Source organism: Chionomys nivalis, chromosome 1 (genome assembly GCF_950005125.1).
Source record: "Chionomys nivalis chromosome 1, mChiNiv1.1, whole genome shotgun sequence".
NCBI classification, from domain to species: Eukaryota; Metazoa; Chordata; class Mammalia; order Rodentia; family Cricetidae; genus Chionomys; species Chionomys nivalis.
This window is the reverse complement of record NC_080086.1, coordinates 170,762,378-170,786,922: the sequence shown is the minus strand read 5'-3', so window position 1 is coordinate 170,786,922 and position 24,545 is coordinate 170,762,378. Positions and strand designations below refer to the sequence as shown.

The following is a 24,545-nucleotide window of genomic DNA, read 5'->3' as shown; positions in this document are numbered from 1 at the left end:
TCCGCCGTGAGGAAATGTATGATTATAAATAAAACAAAAGCTTTGCGGCATTATGGAAAACTAAAGAAAAAGGAAATTAGATAAAAATAATAACACTGAATAAAAGTATGAATAACAATGCTGATAATAATGAGAGAATTCATGAGCCATAGTAATACACTTAGTCAAATAAAGGATCTAGGAATATAATGAGCTGCAAGCAGATTCATCTTGGCTGTAAAATAAGTGTCTGTGTTTGTTGTTGTTCTTATAAATTAGACTGGGCCTAAAAACAGGGTGTAGACAACTGTGTCTTTTGATACATTTGAAAGCACAATCCCAACACAGAGTTCTGTCTTTTGTTTCTCTAGCTCTGAGATGAGCAGAGATATCAGTGACCTCTGACTCTTAAGTTACCTAAAGAAGAGTTGGCCAAGCCTGCTTGAACAGGCAAAGACTTCTCTCGGGTGTTTCTAAAGGGATGCAGGCAACTGATGGAAGTTTCTTCAAAGACCAAGCTCTTGGAAAAGGAGAACAGTTTTCAAAGGTATCACATTGATGATCAACCCCCAAAGAAGGACTATATAAGCCAGTCACACTGCTCCTGGGAAATTACCAGAAGGGCAGCAAGCCAACCTATGACACAGATACCTGGACATCACTGTTTGCTGGGACACTGTTCACAATGGCTAAGTTACAGGACCAATCAAGGTGTCTGCCACAGAGGAACAGTAGAGACAGTGCGGTGGGATCTTCTCCGCCATCAAGAGGGATAAAGCTATGATGTTTGAAGGAAAACGGGTATAACTGGAAATAATCATATTTAATGAATTAAGTTGGTCTCAGAAAGATAAATATTGCATGTTTTCTGTATCTGTGGTTCATAGATTTTATATAGGCATATAAGATTACCTTTGTACGTGTGGCGTGAAAGTAGGATCAAAACTGCCCAGGTGAACAACGGGAACAAGGGAGAGGGGAGAAGGGGAAGACAGTGGAATAAGCAGGGAACACACTCAAATTACATCGTATGCTTGATGAAAATGCCCTTATGTAATTCAGCACCATTTCAATGCAAAAGAACAAGAAGGCGTCATGATACATGCTTAGTCCTAGTAGTCCGATATAGAGTTAGGAGAAACAGAAGTTCAAGGTCATCTTCAGCTACATAATGAATTCCTGCCAGCCTGGACTACATGACAAACAAAACAAACAAATAAAAATACATGTTAAAAAATAATACTAGTTGGGCCCTTGCTCAGTGGGTAGGGATACTTGCCACTAAACACACACACACACACACACACACACACGAAATAAACAAAGTACTAGGGTTTAACTCAGGGCCTTGTTTACACAAGCACTCTACCAAAGCATTGTATCTTTTAATATTTTAAAAACAGAACAAATTTCATTTTGTTATATTTTTTTTACTTTTTATCAAGTCATGGAATTATTCAATACTTTTATTTATGATATTGTATTTTATTTTTAAAAATTGAGTTTATAGTGCTATCATTTCTCCCTTCCCTTTTGTCTCCTCTTTCAAGCCTTCCTCCTTGCTCTCTTTCAAATGCATGGACCCTCTTTTTCATGAATTGTTGTTACATACATGTATCTATATACCTACATATTTCTCATATATAAATACAACCTATTTAGCCTGTATAATGTTACTTAGATGTATGTTTCCAGGAGACAGTATCAAGACCTATGTAGCCCAGGCTAGACTTGAGCTTATGATCCTTCTGCTTTACCTCCTTGAAAACCTGGATTTACAAGTCTGTACTAGCAGGTCCATCTGGAAAGTTCTTTTGGACTAGTTCATAATAAGTATGTGTGTTCTCTCAGTGAGATTTCTGAAATTATTGTCACTTGAAAATGGAAGAGCCTTCTCAAGTCCTTGGAGAGCCACTTGTAATGGGGAAAGAGAGGCTCAGAAGGGAGGGAACCATGGGCTACACAGTAAAGTGACATGTGCAAGCAAATGAACACTTCTTTAGATTCACAGATGCCACCCCACACTCATCGTTGTCGTACCCACTGACACTTTGAAGGGCTGTGCCTTCTTAAATGACAGTGTCTCGGGCAGGAGAGCAGGTGGGATGCCATCTTGGAAGCCATGTTCTTGCCATGGCAGAAAAGTTTCTCCCGTGAGTTCACCCTAACAGTGCAAAAAGCACAGAAGATAGGCTATGACTGGGCTAGAGGAATATCAGTCAGGGGCTTTCCCCACCTTGGCTCCTGGGGAGGCAGCTGTCTGCTGCTGTGTGTTCCAGAGATACCATTTCTATGTGTGCCATGATGTAATAAAGGTCCCTCACTATTCACAGAGCAAAGACTTCAGTAAAACCCAGTTCCCTGCAGAAGAGAAACCAGAACGGTGAAGAGCTGTCTCATCATCTCACCTGCTGAGGAGTATGGAGAGTGTCCCATCCCATAGAGCAGGGGTCCTCAACCTTCCAAACACTGGGACGCTTCAATACAGCTCCTCGTGTTATGGAGAACCATAATCATAAGATTATTTTCATTGCTACTTAATAACTGTAATTTTGCTACTGTTATAAATTGTAATGTAAATATTTTTTGGACATAGAGGTTTGTCAAGGAAATCATGACCCACAGGTCATAGAGCATCTGATGTACCTATCTACTCCCTCTACAGGAAACAGCCAACACCAGCCTCTGTCGAGTGAGATCCTGATCTGGACCCTCTCCCTTCCTCTATCTTTAGCTTGTTCCTTTCTTCATCTCTCCTCCCACTGCCTTATTAACTACATGGTGGGCTTCCTGTGGATCCCCAACAGTTGCCCACCAAAACACTTTCTATTTTTACTTCTGCCCTCAAAGTGTGGTCATCTCATTTCTCGGCACCAGAATTTACATATGAGACGAGGAAGAGATGAGTTGAGCTGTTGCTTGCCAGTGAGACGAGGGACAGTACTGCCTCCAAAGCATGCAGTATCCGGGGTTGAAAGTCACACCACAATGAGCAGACCTCCTAGCCTCAAAGGGGAAATGATGTCTGGTGTAAGCTAGCTGGATTAGATGTGCCTGCTGGAACATTCTGCCTCCGTGTTCTCTCCACTAACTTGCAGAGGATAAATACTCCCCCTACAGAATAGACACCAGCGGCTGATAGGTACTGGTCAAGTGGAGTGGCAGCCGAACAAACGCATGCCTTATACATACATTTGAGGGCAGGTCTTTAAAATCACTCCTTATGGGCCTAGGTAGAAAAGTAAAAAGTCATAAGAACAGAGTATTTAATAACCAACCAAATACAAACACTAAGTCCTAACTGTTGGTATACTGAGGGTCACTCAGTACTCCATAGCATCGGTTAAGTGATTCTTATACCAATCCTACACACCAAAGATTGCCATTAATCCCAATACATGCACAGCTACATAAATAGAGAATCCATCTGAGAAACAAAGAACTACAACAATTTATCCACCCACAGTGTTTGTTATACATGCACTAAACATTAACATTTTGCTCCTGCTTATTTCTTAAGGGCAAGAAATCTCAAGTATACCCAGTGCACCAAGCCCTCCTACAGAATGACATGTAAAGTCTCCCCTATGGTAGTCCCAACCACCACCTGCTGTGCTGACCCGGAATGAAGAGAGTGACGGAATGAATCCAGGAAAGTGTCTGTCTGTTCAGCGGGAAAGGAAACGATGCAACCCATGGATCTACCTCCCGGGAGTTCAGGTGAGCTAGCTGCTCTGGGAACCCCATAGATCTGTCCCCTAAATCTTCTGGCTGAACCAGCCAAACCCCAGTGAGAAAATCCTCCTATAACCATGGCTACAGGAAGCGGTTGGCAGGGTCCCAGAGGCTCCAAGTGTCTCACCCCAAGAGGAACTCTTCAGGCAGCGCCAGAATAGCCCCAACCTCACAGGAGAGCCCAGCTGGACCATAAATTGTACTGACAAAGATAAAGACTCACATTTTCTCTTGGCTCAAAGGACTTTAGCATGGCACATTTACCCTCTGCTCTGGCAGGCTAGTGGACTGCGCTCATGGCTTCCTTTTCCCTGTAATTTTTCTCCATCTCTCACTCAGCCCCTTTCCCATCTGCTGTGTGAGCTCTAAGGCCCCTATCACTCCTGGTCAACAGGGCTGCACATCATCCCAAAGCTGGGACAGCGGGCTGTTTGTTGGAATGACCTTGAAATGACCCTCCATCTGAATCTTGCCTCAGTGCTGAGTAAACTTTGTTCCCATGGCTAGCTGCGGGCTTGTGAGAAGCACTCGAGTTTAAGATGGTACAGTCCGGTTCAGGTATAGTTACTGGCTATTATGTGACTTTGGCCAAATTGCTTGACATCTCTGAGCCTCATGCAACATGCTGACCTCGTAGAATGTGTGAAAGGCTAAAGGAGATATCTTGATGTTTTCATTAAATTCAGATTTCCTAACATTTTTTGTGTGCTTTACAAGATCTTCACAACTTCTGCTCACCTCGAGAAAAGTAGGTAGATGCTTCAACTCAATGGGTTTCTTTTTTTTGAATCAGGTGGCCTTTTGTACCCATATTATAAAAGATACTGTCTAAAGTATTTTGAGATGCTTGGAGATCTCTTCTGGGTAAATCAATCTCTCTCTCTCTCACACACACACACACACATGCACACACACGTACACGTGCAGGCACGCACACACACACATGCACACACACGCACACATGCAGGCACACACACATGCAGACATGCAGGCACGCACACACACACATGCACACATATGCACACATGCAGGAACACACACACACGCACACACACGCGCACACATGCACGCAGACACACACACATGCATGCACACACACGTGCACACACACACAGTTTCCTAGGAATTTGGCTGAGTGCAAGCTCCTAGCGGAAGTGGCTCAGCTGAGGTTCTGGCAGACATTATTGATGTGATGTGTATCCAGAGTGTTGAATGAAAAGGTGAGGCAGTCTCGACAGTCGTATCACTAGGCAGGAAGATTTGATCAGTAGTAAGGAGATGACATTAAAGGAAAGGGCAGGGAAAGGAAACTGCCTTCCTTTGTGAGCTTGGAAAACATGATAAAATATAAATAATACGGATGCTACCCTGGCTCCAGTTTTTTCTTTTTATTCTGATTACCACTTGAGATAATTAGTTAGTACAATAAGCCAAATAGAAAACCACCTGGATTTTTTGTTCTCTCACTTCCCTCCCCCATCCCCACTCAATAACCTGGTTTAAATGACACTAAAGCACTCCCTGCTGAAACCCCCCGACTCCACCCCCACGACAAAGGAAACACAGAGCTTAAAGGTAGACTTCTCTCCCTTGCCTAGCCCAGAGAGGTTGCTGGGAAGAGCTTAAAGGCCTGTGGTGTGAGCAGGGAAACTGGGATGCATCTCCATGACAACCACCCAGGCCAAGGCCAGTTTCATCACCTGGAAACTCTAACTAAACAAGATACAAAGGGGTGGGGGCACATATTGGAAAGTTTGGAGTCTCATAAGCATGGGCCTGCTTGAATTCATGTGTAGGTTGTACCTAATGTGGGATGGAGAGAGAGGAAACAAAAGACCTAGACTCTGAGGAACTGATTGAATCAAGGAAGATGGATTTCCAGAGATGAGCTTCTGCTACCCAGACAGCCATCCAAGAGGGCTAGGTAGGAAATATCAGACTTAATGCTGAGCCTGTTACCCATGAGACAGGGACAGTATGCCTTCTAGCAGAGTCTTCAGGTGGTACTGGAGGACTAGGAAAGGAGAGGGGACAGTTGCCCAGAATCCCAGTGACAATGTCAGAGCCTAGACCCCATCCTACACTTTCTTACTCAACCTGGGGTCACATTATTGTTTTCATTGACTTTATCGCCTTTCCCAGGAAGCACCCACTCTTGAGAGAAATGCCCACACACAGTGCTTCCTGCGAGTTCATCTTCACTCAGTTTCCCCTGCTGAGCCATGACTGATACTAGAGTTTGTTAGCCTTGGGGTGGCTCTCTTGGGACAGCTGCAGGATAAAGGACGAATGGGAAGGAGGAGCCAGTCTCACTTGCCTCTTTGCTTTCCCTCAGGTTGGTGCTCAAGGGTCCTTCCATGGATTATGTGTCGGATTAGGTGTTATATATAAGACTCCCCTTTCCTCCCACCTTGTCCATTGCCCCCCTCTCCCTGTACATAGGTTAGCATGAAGGAGCCAGTTCATCACTCACTAACTAGATGCTTGCTCTAGCCCACCGTCTTCTCTGCCTCACTTTCCTAGGCTTCTGTGTAAGAACCTTGGCAAACTGACTGGTATCATTTGAATACAAAACATCTCTCATAGGTTTATTTGCCAAATACTTGGTCCCCAGCTGGTTGTGCTATTATAGGGGTCTAGCCTTTTAGGAGATGGGAGGAAATAGGTTCCTGGGGAGTATCTTCAAAGGGGATCCATAGTCCTTATCCATTCTTCACTCTTCTTTCTGCAGTCTATGAAGTAAATAATATCTTTTGCCTTGACAGTCTGCCAAAGTGCATGGGGCCAAGCAACCCAACACTGAACCCTCTGAAAGCCTGAACAAAAGCAAGTCCTTATCCATTAATCTGTTTATTCAGGTAAGTGAGCCACTGCTATGTACAAGTAGTGGATACTCCGGTCTCCCACGATGGGGCACAGAATTCTGAGGTGTCCCTGGCACTTTTGCTGCTCTGGTTCAAGGACATGGCTCACAGATCCAACTGTACACAACAGTGAATGAAGGCAAGCTAATAGATTCTTCTCATGGCAAACCTGGCTTCTTCTGGTTCAGTGCTGCCTAACCCTTGTCCTATCAGAACACACTAGAAAAATCCTAATGCCTTTACAATGCCAATGTAAACTGAAGAGGTTGTTAACTGCTGCAGGGAAGGGGCTCCAGGGATTCTGGCCGCCCCTAGACCCTCCTGGAGGCTCCCAGGTCTGTGGGGATCAACATCCTTGTACTGTGATCAAGAGACAGAAAAGAAAGGGTAACCAAAACTATGGAGGATGTGGCTACATTCCCTAGAGCTGGGGAAACTTGGGGCACTAATGAGTTTAAAGAGTATGATTCTACCTAACCCTAGAGACAAGATGGCTAAACTACCCTGATTACACTGAGCCAATAGAAGCCCTTCTCTGGCCCTGGGGGTGGAGCTATCCTCTTAAATCTAATTACTATAGGAGAAAGGGAGTATGTTGGTTATAGAGCTATGACCATTCCCGTCCAAACCACAATTCCTAATGGAAAGACAAACATGTCACAATATGAGGCTTTCCTTCTATGACCCTCCTCCCAAGCCTTCCCCCAGTATGTCCTTGGGTTTGCTCATCTTTATACTGCAGTCTTTCAGCTTCTAAGCCTAGATGACCTGCCCAGAGCTACATGGCCCCTTCATGCTGTCACACTGAAGGACCAAAACATTGGTGCTTTCCTTTGAGAGGTTTTTGAAAATAAATAAATAAATAAAGGTGTTATTTAGCTCTTTCCTTCCCTCTCTCTTAACAGCATCTTTCAACCTAGGAGCTGTCAGAGAAATTAGAAGCCGCGGCTATGTATAGAAACCCTATCACTCTCTACTGAAATAGAGAAGAGTGGTAACGCCCCCACAGCACTTAGGGAGAGAGGGGAAAGCAACCCAATCCAGCCAAAACATGGGACGAGGAGGATGCTGCCCTGGCATCATGTGCAGGGGACTGCAAAGGGAAGATGACAGAGGTGGGTAGGGTGCCAAGAATTTCAGTGTATGTGTGTGTGTGTGTGTGTGTGTGTGTGTGTACATGTGGTTTCTGCCTCTGGGCATCTTATTCACACTCCTGGATGTACTTCATCACACTTTATCACATTTGGAAAGGACTTTGGGGACAGGAAATTTGATGAATTCCCATTGCAATGTTTCAGGACCCTGACAGCGAAGGAGCTGTCCCTAATAACCAAGCTCCAGGCGGCTTCCCACAGTTCCAGTGCCCTTGCCTTGTGACGTCCTTCGTAGCACTGAAAACAGCTGGTCACCATGCTCCTGTAACAACCCTCTTACACTGAAGCCGCTTATTATGTCACTCCTCACCCTCCGCTTCTCCTTGTGAAGGGGGAAAAAGAGCTGAACTCTGATTTCTTTATCTTGGCATGAAAAGCCCTTTTCCTTTGTCCCAGGGTAATCCATCATCATCCTCCTTTCTTTTCAAAATTATGATCTTTCTTCTGACCTTGTGGCGAAATTAGCAGAGTGCACATACATAGCATTCCTGCCCACCGTACCTTTATGATGGGGGCATACTAATCAGGGAAGGGCGAGACGAGAGCACAGCCGAATGCTTGCCCCAAGTTTTCTCATGCATCTTCTCAATCTGAGAATGAAGCTCCAGATCAGCTTCCCAGATCTGTACATGAAGAGTCTGAGAAATCAAATATGTCCCCCAAATCAGGGTAAGCCGAGCTTTGAATTCAATCTCGTCATTTATGCACCCACACACCAGTTTGTAGCAACTGGATTTCAGCTCCGTTCAGGAAAATGCAGATCAAAGCTTCAAGAAAATTCCATTTCACACCCGCTGGGATGGTCACGATGAAAGTCGACCTGTGACAAGTACTGGTGAAGAAGTGGTGAAATCAGGTCCTTTTGTGTATTGTTGGTGTGCATATCAAGGAGAAAACTATTTTGCAACTAGCCAAGGTCTTTCTCAAATGACTAGATAGAGAGTTGCTACAAGACACCACTACATGACAATGCTACTCTTTTGTTGGCAGCAAAGAGGAATGTAAATACAGCTCATGCGCCTAGCTGCTCATGGTAGCTTCATTCATTACAACCTTGAAGTAGAAGTGATCTCACAGTCAAGTCCAATATGATGGTATATCCCTGCAATCCAAACACTTACAAGGTAGAGCCAAGGGGATCATTCAAGGCTAGTTTGGGCTACACGATGAGTTGCAGGCCAGTCTGAGCTATGTGAGACACTGTTAATTTTTTTAAAGGCCCAAACTACCCAAAAGTCCATCCGATGAGGAATGGCTACATAAAATGTAGTTTAGCCGCATAATGGAATATTGCTGGGCAATAAAAAGGAATGAATTGCTGACATACACTATGTGGATGGACCTCATTAACATTATGCCAAGTGAAAGAAGGCAGGCATGAAAGGTATGTGATGCCCAGATTGACAGGTCTACAGCCAAAGAAGATAAGTGGCTGCTTAGGGCTAGAAGGCATGGTATGTTGGAGGGTGATGGCTAAATGGTATGGAGTTTGCTCTTAGATTAATAGAACTGTTTTAAAATTGATTATGGTGATGATTGCACAACTCCATAAATGTAGTAAAAGCTATTGAATTATAAAAGCCATTGAATACTCTCTTCAAATGGGTGAATTATATGGAATGCGAATTATATTTCATTAAAGCTGTAGAAAAATATACCGAATAACCCAACTCTGCTCTTGAAGTGTTTAAGAATCCTTGGGCCAAGGCGGGGCCACCAGGAAAATTTCAGGATCAATCTCTACACAGTTCTTAAGGTTCTTATGTGGCCAGGCAGCCTGTCATCTCCTTGCTGGGCCACTGAGAACATGAATGGCCCCTGTACCCTCCAGTCAGGAAATGAAGATTCAAGGCCTATGAGGAAGGGAGTGGGGAGACCCCTCATCCAGGGAGTAGACCCAAGAAATATGCCCTCTGTCCACTATCCTGTTGCCAATGGGAGGCAGGAAGCATAGAGAAGCCATCTTGCTTGGGCTTGGCATAAGTCAAATGCAGGACCAAGCAAAGGACCTGGAGGGCCTGCCTTGTGTCAGGAGCACATCCCCTCAGGCTGCCTGCCAGAAGTCCGGCAGGGAAAGGAGTGCTCATCTTTCGCTCGTTCCTCCCTTGCTCTGTCACTCCACAAAGCTCCAGAAGAAGAGAAAGAGGGAGCAAAGAAAGAAAAGAAGAAAAGAGCATTGGAAAAATAAAAGGGGGCCAATTCCCTCCTATTAAGCCTGTTATTGGGCTGCGAATCAAATTAAACCACAGGGCTTTCCACTTGCAGAGTGCTATTTTAAGCCTTATTAGACTATATTAGGATTGGCATACATTTCCACTGACATAATATCGGCCTGTAATTGGATTTAAGGGCAAGGAGGCTGCATTCGGCTGGAATGGGCGCCATGCAAGGAGAAACTTGGTATTCTTCTCAGAGCATCTGAACTTCCCCTTCTGGCCACCAATGAGGCGCCCAGTGGGCTTGTAACCCATTCTGACTCCAAAGAGCAGTTTCCCTTTCCCCTCCTCTGATTGACTGTCCCAGAGCAGACCCTTCTCACTCATCTCTGTGCCCCATTGCTGCTTGGCAGACATCTCACTCTAGCTACAGAAGCTGCTGACTATGGCTACCAACTAGAGTAGGAGAGAGACTAAGCTTGCCTCTCTGGATTCTAGGCCACTGGATGGAGCCACTGAGTGACAGCAGACAGTGCTGGTCTTCCTTGTGGGGCCATGATGTAGAGGAGGATTTGAAATTAGAAGCACAGACCTTGGTTTCTGAATCCCAAATGACCCCTGGGGCAGGTGGAATCTGAATAGGGAAGGAATATAGGAGAGAGCTCCCCCACCACGGAAGGCTGTGAGCTCCTCAGGCAGGCGAGCAGGTTCAGTCAGAGGACACAGCTCTTCCTGGCTCACCAAAATAGCCCAGGCTAACCCTGAACTTCTGGTCCTCCCGCCTTTATTTCCTGAGTTCTGGTATTACAGATAAACATGCCTAGCTTTATGCGGTGGTGAAGAGCAAATGCAGGGCTTCTACCAACTGAGATGCATCCCCAACCTTGGCTTAACCTACTCCATCCTTACCTCTGCCAAAGGACAGATGCCCCAAACAGGCATGTAATGGTCTAGACTGGGGTCCTGCCAGGATTCCCATTCCCATCACATCCACAAAAGCTGCCCTTACCTCCTCTGTAAAGTGAGGTTACATTGCCCTCTCATTCTCCATGATGTTCTGGAAACTAACCGGGAGAACACAGGTAAAATAGTTCTTCTAAGGCTTTATAACCTTCAAGCCTTCTCTTTCATTTGTTTTCCAGGCTTTAAGTAGTTCTACTAAATGGCACCACCACGGCAACAGACGTCACCAACCAAGCGTGTTACAAAATAATGTTGGGATGAGAAAAATCTTGGTACCGGGACAAGGATGTATGAAATATCATTTCCCAAAATATTGCTCAAACATGAAAAAAACACACAAAATTCCTCAAGAATTTTCACTAATACATGTGACTATCACTCGTTCCCACTTGCCAAGGCTCTTCTTGGCTATACTTTGATGTCTTCAATTTCCACACTTGTTTTCAACTCTTCTGCCAGAGCCATGTGCTTGTTTATTTTTACTACATTTTTATGACGTTCCTGCTCTAGCAATAAGTTTTGCATTATTAGTTTTATCAAATAACAGAATGTCTGGTAGGCTGGCGGAGGTTTACTGGCCCGATTTTTATGGCTCCGGCCCAGAACACTTTCTGCGATCGCTTTCTGCGTAGTTCTTAGATCCGTTCTTAAGTATGTGCTCCTGCCTGTATTAAATCACATCTGAGGGCTAATTGTTATGGTATAAACTTAGCATCAGTGTGGTGCCAATTGCTGTAATCTTATCATTATTACTTAATCACAGGCTTGCTTGCTCCGTTCTATGCAGCACAGCGTACACATGTTGGGGAAAGTTGCTTGTAAATCTAATATTTATAAACAATGTCTTTTTACATTCCCTGGGACCTTTGTGTTGCCCACACCTTAAAATGCTTATGTGGCAAGTTCAGTTTAGGTGATATACTGAGTTTCCTGACACTGGAGAGAACGAGAACCTATATATATATATATATATATATATATATATATATATATATATATATATATATATATTCAGCCCAGTGTGATTCCCGGTTGGAAGCTGCAGCTTCCCCTACCCTAGTTAGCCTACCCTAGTTATTTGATCAGTCCCTGGGAACCTTTACTTCCATCTTTGAGAGAAAGCTTGCCCTCTCCTATGCAGGAAGCAAGGAAACTAAGGGCCAGGGAGTATCTTGCCCAGTCACGAGAGGGTGTACCAAGTCTGCGGAGCTTCTGGAGAGCTTTGCTGCCCCTCTAAGCCTCTGCTCTTTTCAAGTCAGATCTGGTTCCCTCATGGAGCCTGAGCCCAGGGGATGGTTTTTCTTTTCCTCCCCTTCCTGTACCCCCAACACATGTCCTCAATGCACGCTGACCCCCAGAGAGTTCCACATCAGTAAGAGTGGGACCTCCTGGAATGTTCCCCCAAGGGGACATCAAAGGGACAACTGTCCGGCTGGGTTTGGATTAAAGGCATTTGAATCATTACAGATAGAGTTGAGTTGAGCTTGCCTGGGAGCCGGGAGCAGGGGAAGCGCCGAGCCAGCATATGAAGGAGTAGGAGGAAATCCACAAACATGGATCACACCACCGTGAAACTCAGGCTCTCGTCCTTTATCCAGGATGAAGAATGATCTGAGACCCATTGGGATACAAATAAAAAAATCTTTCTAGGGCTCAGTTGTCTGGAGTCAATGTGTCCTCTGGTCTCATAGCCACAACTTGGCCACTACAACTCTTCTTTTTTCCACCCGGGAAAACAATATTCTCGTGGCAGAGGGTGTCAGGCTGGAGCCTTTGATAAAAATATCTTGTTGTCATAATGCGTTGTCATCATGCTAGTGCCGCTTAGCACTCAGGCACGTAAATTACTGACACAGGGGAGGTTTCACGGTGAATGATCCTTGGATGCCTGAGCACATGGCTGTGTCCTAGGGTACCCCTGCTCTGCAGATGTCGGCGTTACTCTGGGCCAGGAAAGCTCTTGGAGAGGGATGGCTGTCTTCAAAAAGGACGATGGTCTAGCTCCTCCCTCTGCTTAGCAACCGGCATGCACAGATGTGGCAAAGGCAGAGAATCAGGCAAGGGGTCATGACTTCCACAAAGGCCTTCTTACAGGCAACTTACTGACAGTGCCAGGAAACTGTGAAGAAGGTGTCTGGGGCCCTTCGTAGCACCTGCACACTGGCAGGGTACAGGAGTCTTCGAGCAGCTTTGAAATTTGATTGATATGAAGTCCAGGGAGTGTGGATATCCCCTTTGCAGCACTGTGTTTCAAAGGAATCCAGCAGCCGAGAGGCCCCTCCTTTGGAGGGACTTTCTGTTATAGGAGGCTGTGGTGGCAGCTTTGACCAAGTAGCCCTACTGTGATGCCAAAAGTACCGCAGCCCTCCTCTTCTTGGTTACGGCGCTCAAGGCCATGCTGCACAGTACACTTTTACTTCCCCGTCTCCGGATCTCCAGAGGGTAAAGAGAGACGAGAAGAAACCATGCAGGATGGAATAACACAGAGGGGCAAACGTGTCATGTAAGAGACACTGCTGTTTCCAGCTGCCCCAGTGACCTACATCCTGTGCTTGGTCCCAGTCTGTACCCCAACTATCCCTCTGTTCTCGGAACCCTAGTGTCTTTCCCTATAGATTCCCTTTGTGATTATGACATCCTGGTCGGTCCCTGCCCCTTGCAATAGTAACTCTAACTGGCAAATTCCAAAAACAACAATTGTCAGATTTCATTAGCCAGAAGGGAGAGGCCGGTGCCTGGGAGGTAGAGACACGCTCATCCCAGCCCCTGCTTTCCATCAAAGGTCCAGTCAAATGAGGCCATCCCTGCCTAACAGTCTCCCACTGAGTCAGCCAGCCGTTCTCCGCACTAACTCCAACCTGCCTCTATACAAGAGTTCCAGCCTCCCCTGAGAAAACAGGCAAGCCCCACAGACATGGAAACACCTCTGATCTCAGAACAGAGGGATGGTGAGAAGGAGGGAGAAATGGAAGGCCTCCCACGGCAGGCGTGGGATGTGTTTCTGGGAGAAGATTCAGCGTAGGGGAGTCCATACTGCAATGACATAAGACCACAGGCTGGGTAAGTGGCAACAAGAGCTTCAGCTCACGCTTTGGGGCCGGGAAGTTCTAGGCGGACAGGGGCTATCTTGTGTCGGTTGTCTGGCCGAGAGACATGGGAAGAGAGGGGGAGGAACGGTCTCATTATTGTAGCAACGTCATTCCTATGATGATTAGCAATAAGTAGCCCCAAATAGGAATCTATTCATGAAAGTGGAGTCACTTCCCTAAGGTTTCCATCTTTGTGATCTGCTCTAATAACATTTGAGTCACAGGACGTGTTTTGGTGGGGACAGTCCATCCACAGCAAAGAAGCTGTCATTCGATGAGATGAAGACAATAGCATTATGCTAAACGGTGAGGTAGGTGGTAGAGCAAGGGATACAAGGAAGCAGCCAGCCGTGGGTGTTCATTTTGAGGTACCGGAGGGGCTTTGAGACAGGGGGACAAAGAAAGGGACATCTGACCCTCCTAGTGCTAGTAGAACCAGGATGTCATTTTAGAAAGGAAAACGACATCGCTAAAAGCAAGTGAGGGTACTCGAGAGAGAGCTCTAAAACTCGGAAAAGATGGGTAAGAAACTGAAAAGTCCGGCGTCCTCCCAGACTGCACCTCCCATGGCTTGTTCGTCCACCCTGGCGCTCAAACGCGTGTGCCAGGAGCCCTGCCATGGCTGTTTGTGTAAATGGCAGAGTTGGGTTTATAGCAATTTAATCAGCAGCATTAATAATGTCACCTAAGCTTAATGATACCAATTATAACCATGGTAAACATCGCCAAGCAGCTTATAAACAGTGATATTAAAGATGAACTTCCTGCAGTCGGTCAATGCTGTTGTTAAGAAACAAACGCGGAAGGTTCATTCTTTGAATATTCCCTCGTTCTCACTCCCATTCACCCCTGCAGGTAGAGGCGCCACCTCCAGTCTTCGGTGCCTGCTGTGGTCATTTCCCAGGGCAGATCTGAGTCCACTGCTGTTGGCTACCAATCAGAAGACTTGGGTAGGGGTATTACAGAACAAGGTCGCAGTTAGACAATCGGTCTGAGCCAGGCAGTATGGCTTCCATAGGTCAAGCAAGTTTTGAGAGTTTCAGTGAAAGCAAGTTGGAATGGTCAAAGGAGCAGAGCGAGAAAACTTAGAAAAACTTACGCAAAACAAAAAACAATGGCGTTTAGTAATAATTTTTCTCTCTGTAGGGACTCCCATAGAATGGATTGGAAACAACCTTCTTTCTCTGAAGAAGAAACATGTTACAGAACAATAACAACAACAGGCCCCCATGAGGGAGTCACATGACAGAGTGAAGAACACAGGGACACAAGTTCTCAAGAAAGTCTGCCTCTCAGGTCTTTCACATTAGAGAGGGTGTCTCTGCTAAAGGGATGCAGTGTCCAAACGGACTGAGAAGGCTACTGGCTACAGAGTGTGGGTCAGCACGAGGTCCCTTCCAGGAATAAGAGTCTATCAGAATCACCTTCAATTCACCCCACAGGACTTCCTGACCTCCTCCACAGAAGCTACAGGAAAAGCCCATCTCTCTGGAGAAGGTGGGATAAGGGGAGAAGGCTGTGTCTATGTTGACCATTCATCTGAGAACACTAAGCAATGCCCAGGGGACTTCTTGAGGCCAGTTCTGCCCTACATCTCCTTCAGCTTCCCTTTTTCCTTCATACCCCTTCACCTCCATCACAAGGCTCAGCAGAGGCCTTTCTGCTTCTTTCCAGTTCTCATAAGGGTCTAACTCATAGAAGATGCTCTTGTCCTGGATCCCAGCCCCACGGGAGGATTAACTCCCACATTCTTAATACACAGTGTCCCCCAAGCTCACACAAGAGCTTGGCTCCGAGTTCAGGTCCCCTTTGGAATCTTCTAAGACTCGCATAGTGAAATTCCTGCCTTTCAGTGTAGTGTCTGCCCACCGGGCTGTCATAAAGACAGGATCAAGTGGAGCTTCCCTCATTTCATCTGAGCCCGTGTCGGGGCTCAGATGTTTCCCCAAGAAGAATTAAGGGCTGTACCTCTCCATCCTCATTCAATTTACAGAAAGCCAGCCAACCACCTCTTCCTCCATCACAGGTCTTTTCGGTCTAACATCCCCAATGATGGTGCACTCTTCGGGGGGAGGGGGGGGGTTACTGCGGTGTTTGGAAATTGCATTGTGTGTTTTTATAGATTTGTGCGTACACCCGGTGGTCTCAGAACTCTGCAGGCAACTCTAATAAATAAATAACAGTGCCTGGCTGAGCGCAAGTGAAAGTGGAGGATTTTGTTAAGCCAGTGTCTGAGAGAGGAATTACAAGAAAACGTGTACCTGGAGGCAGAAGGCAACTGGACACACAACCCTCCACACAGCGGAAAGGACCACAGCATCTTCTCCTCCCCTGCCCTTGTGTCTCAATGGAGCCGGGGATCTGTGAAGAAGATTCAGATTCCACGGCCCCCCATTAAGTTGGTTTTAAAGTTTAAAACAAAGTCTTTCTGTGGCTGCATCTCTGTGCCACCAACCATCTGGAAGGGTACTGTGAAGTCATTTAATTATCCAGATATTTCAAAACGCACGAACCCTTTTCCCCTACACTTTCAATTCAACCCAGATGTGTGTCCTCTGTAGAAAGTGTCTGTGACTTGGGGTTTTCATCTGAAAACAGGAGGAGGTTGTCAAAGGGATGTCCTTCCTATGAGAAAGTGACCCTGGAGCAATGGCTCGCGTTCTTTGGGAAGAAGAAAGTGGGTATGAATGTGTGTGAGTGAGTGAGTGAGTGTGTGTGTGTGTGTGTGTGTATTCACTTGCATACCAGCAGAAACACTTGTAAGTGTACATATTGATGCATACATATCATATGCAGCAGTTAGAGGACGGCTTGGCTGTTGTTCCCCAGGTGCCATTCACCTGGATGTTTTAAAGGCAAGGTGTCTGAGCAGCCGTAATCTCACCAAACAGGCCATTGGTTCCCAACCTTCCTGATGCTGCGACCCCTTTAATACAGTTCCTCATGTTGTGGTGATGCAAAGCATAAAACTATTTTTACAATTGTATGTGGTCCATAGGTGTCACAACTCCCAGCCTGAAAACCACTGAAATAGGTGATACTTGGTGGCCAGCAAACCCCAGGGAATTGCTAGTCCCTTCCTCTTCAGCACAGGTATTAAAAGCAGATACTGCCACAACAGGTTTTTCTCTGTGGGTTCTGAACATCACTCTCGAGCCTTATGCTCACAAACCAAGCACTTTACCAACTGAGCTATCTTCCCAGGTCCAAAAATCACCTTAAGAACTTTATTACTAATATATCAAGGAACAGTAGCATCTCTAAGTAGGGCAGGAATCGGCAAAATAATTTGGAAGCGTGTGTTGGTGGAAAGAAAGCTGGGCAAGAAGATGATTGCCTGTTATTAAATTCCCTGGGAATAATTAGCTGCGTAGGATCTTCAGATATGGTGATTTCTAGGTTCCAGGCTATTATTTACTCCTAGTTAATTCCTTAGCACATGCCTTCATTTATGGAATATTAATCTGGTGTCCGCTATATGATGGGAAACCTGATAGGCGGGTGGAATAAAGGCATAAAAAAGATCAAGACTGTTTAAAACTTCGGCAAATGGTTTATTACAACAGAGGAAACTCTAAAGAGAAGGTGAATGGCCGTTGGTGACACTGGGAGAGGCGCACTCTAAGCATTCCCAGATGGGCTTTCCCTAGGTAGGAGGAGGGCGGTGTGTGGTAAAGAGCGAGAAGGGGAAATTCCAGCAAGGCTGAGCCTAAAATCAACAGGCTTGCAGGGCCCACAGAGAGTGTCTGCTGCTGACATAAATGCAGGAAGCCTTCGCTGACAGCCGTAGACCCCACGAGCAGAGGACCTGGCGTCTGGGTCCTGGCTTAACCAGCAAGTTCTCCCTAGAAAATACTGAGCTACCCGAGACTCAGTTTCTTATATGTAAAATGGGAAAGCAAACAGGGTTGTGTTTAAACAGGCAAGGCACTTTTGGGTGTTTTGAAGAGTATCTTCCTCTTTTTTCAGAAGGAAAAAAAAAATCAAGGCCTGCAATCTTATGGACTCTGTTTGATTGTAGTCCTTAAAAGAAATAGTGCTTGTAAATTTGGCAAAGGAAAGGAAAACACATGTCTAATCATTGTTGTTATCATTATTGTCCTTGTCATCTGCCGTGATCATGTAGATGTGTCACACTGACACTAAGATTGAGAGGAGTGACAGAAATGTCTGTGACGTGCATACCTCTGAGTTCTACCCATACCCCACCATTTAGGTCTAGAGAAGGAGAGAGAGAGAGAGAGAGAGAGAGAGAGAGAGAGAGAGAGAGAGAGAGAGAGAGAGAGAGAAGACATACGGAACCTGGGCTACAGTTCTATAGCATTATTTACAAGGAGGAGACAATTCTGAAAGATACCTTATCCCCTTGGGGGCAGTGGTCTAATCAAGATGTATAATTGCCTGCCTTCTCTAAATGAATGCATCATTTGAGAAACAGTAATGGGCCTCTGTGTGGTTTCAACTGCTATGCAGTTCCCAATTGCTATTGAGTTTTCATTTGCCATGGAGTTCAGCTGTGGAAGGGTAATTATAACATTTAACAAATATATTCCCTTCAGGGACTTGTGGCAGACTCGGCAGCATCCCCTTTCTCATCCTCCCAAAGCCCACAGCTCTAAGGACCACTGCTGCATACCTGAAAGTGTGGGTACCTCCTTTTCCCAAACTCACCTATCTCCAGTCCAGTCTCAGAGACTACAGGAGATCATAACGCCAGGTCTTCCGGGCCACCATCCTCACATAAGCGAGAGAGTTCTTGTGACCTGTCAGGTTTCCTGACAAACTTCAAGACTGCAGGAATAGCCCCCAGTGCTCTGCCAATTTACACATCTCTCCCAGGTTCTGGGTGTCCCTCTGTTCCCACAACTCCAACACAAAGCACTGTTGGGATCAGAGCAAAGATAATGTCTGAAACATACTCAGTTGTTCTCCGGGGGTCTCAGAGGGATAAACTGACTTTTCTGTGCCCGGCACTGGAAGTGACATGACTAGCAATGACCCCAGAGTAACTTCCCTCAACCCAAATGATATGAAATCAAACAAAGCCAAGACAAAAATTGACAGGCATGAAGGAAAACATCCCAAACATTCCTCAATTTTCGTATTATGGCCAGACTCTCCACCAATCCAGGAGTTCAGAAGACAGCAGAGAGGCCTGTAACGGGCTGGTGGTAGCAGGCATAGGCCTTAAGCTGGCATGTCCGCTTCTATGTGTCCCCCATTCCCAACCTGTTGTGTGGCTCTATCAAATACAACTTGAGTGCAGGGTCATGTCAGCCATGCGTCATTTCATTCCTGGTAACTGGGCTTCTCACAATCCTGTGTAGTATCTCATTAAACATTCATAGGATGAATGTTAGATACAACAAAGGGATGAGTACCATCCATGAGCGCACCACCAGCTGTGGGACCAGCTGTTTCATAATGGTGACCTTAGTCTGGGCGGTCTTCCACGCATCCCATCCCCACAAGGTCTCTGTCATACTGAGGCCCCCCTTGGAGCCCAGTGAATTCCTTCCTGAGAAAATGAAAAGGTACTTGGAGAGAAGACAACATCTCAGATGCGCCTAAGACACGAATGGCAGTCATGGGACCACTTCTGGTGCCAGCCCAGTGACAGAGGCTAGTATTTCTAAAGGCTGCCATGGACTCGTGATGCCTGGGATGAGGATTCACTGACCAGGGCCCACCTGTGTTTTCTGCTGCCGGCATCAAGTGAGCTCACAAAAAGTGATGGATTGATTGTTTTATCGGGCCTTTTATTCATCGCACTCAGAGTGATGGATGAATTCAGCGAAGTGGGAAGGAGGCAGGGACAATGGAGTTTGGAGAGGGGGTCTGTCAGCTGCAGAGTGGCTGCGCCAGCATCCAGTTATTAGTTCAGAAGAAAAAAATTTTTTTCTCTTGTCCTCACTTTCTCCTTTGTTGGAAGAATATTTTCTCCTACCCACATTAATAAAGAAAAAATAATAATACTAAAGATGTGGCGTGTGAAGAGGAAGGAGGAAGCATTTGAAAAGGAAAAGCATTTGTGGGGCCAGGAGTTAGTTAACTGAATCATTTCTGTGCCTCCCTGACTATTTTGATTAAAGCCATAGGACCTCAATCAAAGCCATTGAAAAGAAATAAAGAGATGTCTGAGAACAATTTTGTCTGCTGGAATTTTCCCTCCTGTGTTCTATTATGATGGGGGGGGGGGTAAGAACAAAAAGAGAGTTCTATGTGGTCCTCCTTTGATCTTTCTAAGAAAAGAGGGGGCATTACAAAAGAAGAAGAGAAATCGACACCTATATTTTTCTGGTTCTTTCCTTCACAACTGGATGTGAAGGGAGAAGAAGGGAGAGTCAGCAGCTACCAGTCCAAACTGGCCATAACTAAACGGCGGCAGCATTTAGCAAATATGGTTTGCGAGTCCACTAGACCCCCTGCAGAGTCCTCTCTTGGTCATAGGTCTTGTCACCTTCCTGGATGCCACTTAAGACATGAGACCATTGAGAGATACTGGTACTTGACCAACTCAGTGGGAAAGGACGGACAGCAAGGTCTGAGATGCACATGTCCATTGTAACTAGCTCCAGTGCTCCCTCCCGGGAAGGGACTCCCCAGGGAAGGGGACACCAGTGTCACACTTCTCTAAAACAGTGGCAGAGCAAACATACCTAGACTAAGAAACTGGTGCAAATGTCAAAGTGCAGGCATGGAGGCTGGGATGTGTCTCCATCGATAAAGAATGTGTCTCCATTGACAAAGTACTTGCCAAGCACACAGAAAGCTCTGGGTTCAGTTCTCAGTACTGCATAAAACTGGGCATGGTGATAGATGCTGTAATCCACACACTCAGAAGATGAAGGCAGGGAGATTAGAAATTCAGGGTCATCCTTAGTTACAGAGTGAATTAGAGGCCAGCCTGGGTTACATGAGATCCCGTCTGAAACAAAACAAATCAAAAATTCAGAAATGGGAAGTGAGTTGTAAGACGTGTGCGAACTCTGATTGATAGTGACTGCCTGAAGCATCAGTGAAGAATTATTCAGAGGTTGTATCCTATATAGGCTCACAGAAGTAGTGTATAGTGTGCAGATAGACTTACGCAGGAATCTTGTAAATGACCATGTCATGTGTATGCCCAACCTTGGTTCACTAGAAAGATCTCTGGACATGGAACCCAAAGACACTGGGAAAGAAAAGACTCTGCAATTGTGAAATAGGTTAAGACATGCCTTGCCTTTTTTTCTTTAATAAAATACATAACATTAGATTTTCTATTTTCAATGCAACTTCACTGCAACCTCTCTCCTCATCTCCTGCTCTGTCTCTGTAAAATCTGACTAGTCTCGGTATCATCACCACAGACGAGCTATCCTTTAGTGACTGGCTTATTTCATTAATGTAACATCTTTCAGATCCCTTCCTGCTGCTAAAATGTTCCAGCATTTCTTTCATTTTTAAAGTCAGAATAATATTCCACTGTATGGCTATATCCCCTTTTGTTTATCTATCCATTCATCAATTGACATGGATTGTGTATACCTTTGGCTACTATGAACAGGATCTCATGAGCACGAATGTTTAAAAATCTGCTTGAGATCCTGCTTCCAATACCATTTAGTCATTACCCAGCAATAAATTAGTAGATCATACAGTAATCCTATACTTAGTTTTTAAAGGAACTCCCACACGGCTCCCATCTTAAAGTTAGATTAGTAATCCCTGTTTGACATAGGTGGTAGAGATAGTAAAAGATTCTAAGAAGGCAAAGATTGAAGAAATTCACGTTGACCTTAGCTAGGTATGATGTGTGCCTGGCCAGGAGGACCTAGGATAGCCCCTTCTCCGGATGCCTCCTGACTGCAGTTGCCTGGCTACTTTGCTCTGTCGGAGGTCCAGGACAGAGGAGCAACAGCTTGAGCCTGTCCACTTTATCACTCCTGGTGTGTGAAGAGCATGTGGTCCCTGAGCCTGTGGGGAAGAACATTCTCACTCGTCGAATGCAGTGTTTTCCTTGGCAGGGGTACCACTCAGATGTCACCCCTGAAAAAGCAGCTCCATCTGCGACAAGGGTAGGGGATGGGGGAGGGTACAAGAGGGAAGGGTGGGCAGCCATGGTGGGAGGAAGCCATTAGCATTTCGGTTGTGACATATTTATGTTCAGACCTCGTCATGTGGAGCTAATGATAGGATGTTCTGATAGACACCGCTTTCAAATAATGGGCTACAAAGAAAGAAACACACTGCCTTTCTTTGTTCCACAAAGGCCTGGCAGCTGGCGCGAGCAGGGCCAGTCTGCAAGAGCGCAGAGTTTGTGATCCTGCCCTCTCGGCGACGGAGCAGTGGTGGAATGCCAACATGGAACCATTAAGAGGTAGAGCTGCTTGGGTGCATCCCAGCTGAGGGTGCTAATCCTCTTGACAGCCTATGAAGGTTATTTTAAAAAGACAGGGCCCCCGGCATTCATTTCTGGGTGGGAAATTGGTGTCGCCGTGGTAAACCTGTCTAGAAGATAAGGGAGTTCAAAATGCCCACTGATGGCCAGCCTTCTGCCCACCTTCTTGCTGAGAGCAGATGCAGATGGTAGGGAAACCGTCCATCCCAAGAGCAGAGCCTTTCCGTACTACGAGAATTCCCATGGGATCAGACAGACTTAGTTGGACTACCGGAGGGGACATGCACAGTTTGGGAACAGAAGGAGGTCACTACAGCTCCACGGCTTCATCCACACACATTTCCATCTGCGTCTGGAGATCAGCAGGCTGCCTGCCTTACTCATGCAAGGCTATAAGACCCTGGCGTGTATGGGCACAATGAAAGACTCTAGGGCTGCTATCCATCTCAATGAAGGTGACCTTCTGGAGAAAGATGGAGCCAAATACCCCTTGATAGACATTCATTATGACCAATGTTTCTCCTACTGAGACTCCCAAAAGCTGTATTTGGGCATTTATTAATGGTCATGTCTTCTTATCAAATTAGAAGGGTTAGAAAACAAAGTCTATTTCTGATACTGGGCAGTTGGCGGAGAGAGGGAAAGGCAGGGGCCCTATGACCTACCACTTCATATCCCTAGTCCTGGCAGGCAGGGCTCTTTCCCCCCTCACGGTCTCCTGCTTACCCATTATCCTCTAGAAAGCTCATGGTTTCCTTCAGAAAAGCTTTAAGATGAGTGAGTAGGAGGGAATTTATCTTAAAATCAGGGTCTGGTCATGAGGAGTGCCTCACTGAAAACCTGGCAGTGAATGGCAGTGATGCTGGTTATTCCCACGCTGCTCCTAGCGCTCACAGCTGTGGAGACACTGAAATCAGTGGTTCTCAGCTTGTGGGTCGTGACCCCACAGAGTTCTCACATCAGATATTTGCTTTACAATTCATAGCTAGCAAAATTACAGTCACAAAGTAACAGTGAAATAATTTTATGGTTGGGGGGGTCACCACAACATGAGGAGCTGTATTAAAGGGTCACAGCATTAGGAAGGTTGAGAACCACTGCTTACAGCATCTGGTAAGAGGTCTAAGATCTGTGTCCCACTTCGCACGCCAAAAGGTCCTGCCTAGCAAGATGCAAGGTCCCCTGCTCTACTACCTCCTAAGACAAATGAAAAGAGAAGAAGGAACCTCACTCGATAAAACGCTCCCATCAAACTGGTCTCAGCCAAAGTGGTTGATGACTGATGTGGAAGGTCCAGCCCACTGTGGGCAGTGGCATCCCTTAACAGGTGGTCCTGGGGTATATAAGAAAGCAAACTGAGCAAGCAAGCCAATGAGCAGAGTTCCTTCACAGCCTCTGGTTCAGGTCGTGCCTCCAGGTTCCTATCTGGGGAGCCTGCCCTGGCTTCCTTTCAGGCTGAACTACAGCTATAAGCTGAAACACTCCCTGAAAGTTACTGATGCTGTTTAGTAGAGTCATCGAACATAAGCTACACTACTCAAATGCTGGACATGGGGGAGGTGTGTTCAAGGGGACATACATCTGGGGCCTGCCGAGAACACAGGAAGGAGTGAGCCAAGGAGGGGAGGATGACCGAGAGCCAGTCTCTGTCCCTAGGTGGACCTGGTCCTACCACAGTTGTTAGGGAGTAGGCAGGTGGCTGGCCCACTTCTCCCACTGGGAACAGCAGCCCTGTAAACCAGGCTTACTCTCTGATGTTCTCTTCTGCTGAGACTGCAGGCCTGAGGGACAGCAGAAATCAAGGGCTGGGACAAGTTTTCTATGACAACAGAGGAAACACCTAGGTATAATCAGAGTAGAAAGAGAGGAAATGGGCTTCCTGGCAGGGTGCTGACCTGAGCCACAACAAACACTGACAGCATAACCCACAGGCAGGGGACAGTGTGGTGGCCGCTGTGGGGAAAGGATTGGAGGGGCCCTGTGCGGCAGTACAAGGGAGCATATTTGTGTATTTTGTTCTGGTTGGTTGTTTTTTTTTTCCCTTCTTAAGTTAGCATGTAAAAAGGATTTGATCAACTCTTCAGATCCCACAGAAAAGAAAGGCCGTGATGTCCCAGGGAACAGGAAAGGAGAAGGGAAGCGGCCTCCACACACACACACACACACAGGCTCTCCTCTTTCTGTTCTGCTCTTCCCTGCCACAGTCTGTCGGGAAGATGTCC

General features: G+C 46.1%; 1 protein-coding gene across 1 annotated transcript in view; it reads right to left on the bottom strand.

Annotated features, from left to right (window-relative positions):
• The window catches only part of Plxna4 (plexin A4), a 454,143-nt gene that overhangs the window by 220,120 nt on the left and 209,478 nt on the right, over positions 1-24,545 (bottom strand). The gene's annotated exons all lie outside the window — the stretch shown is intronic.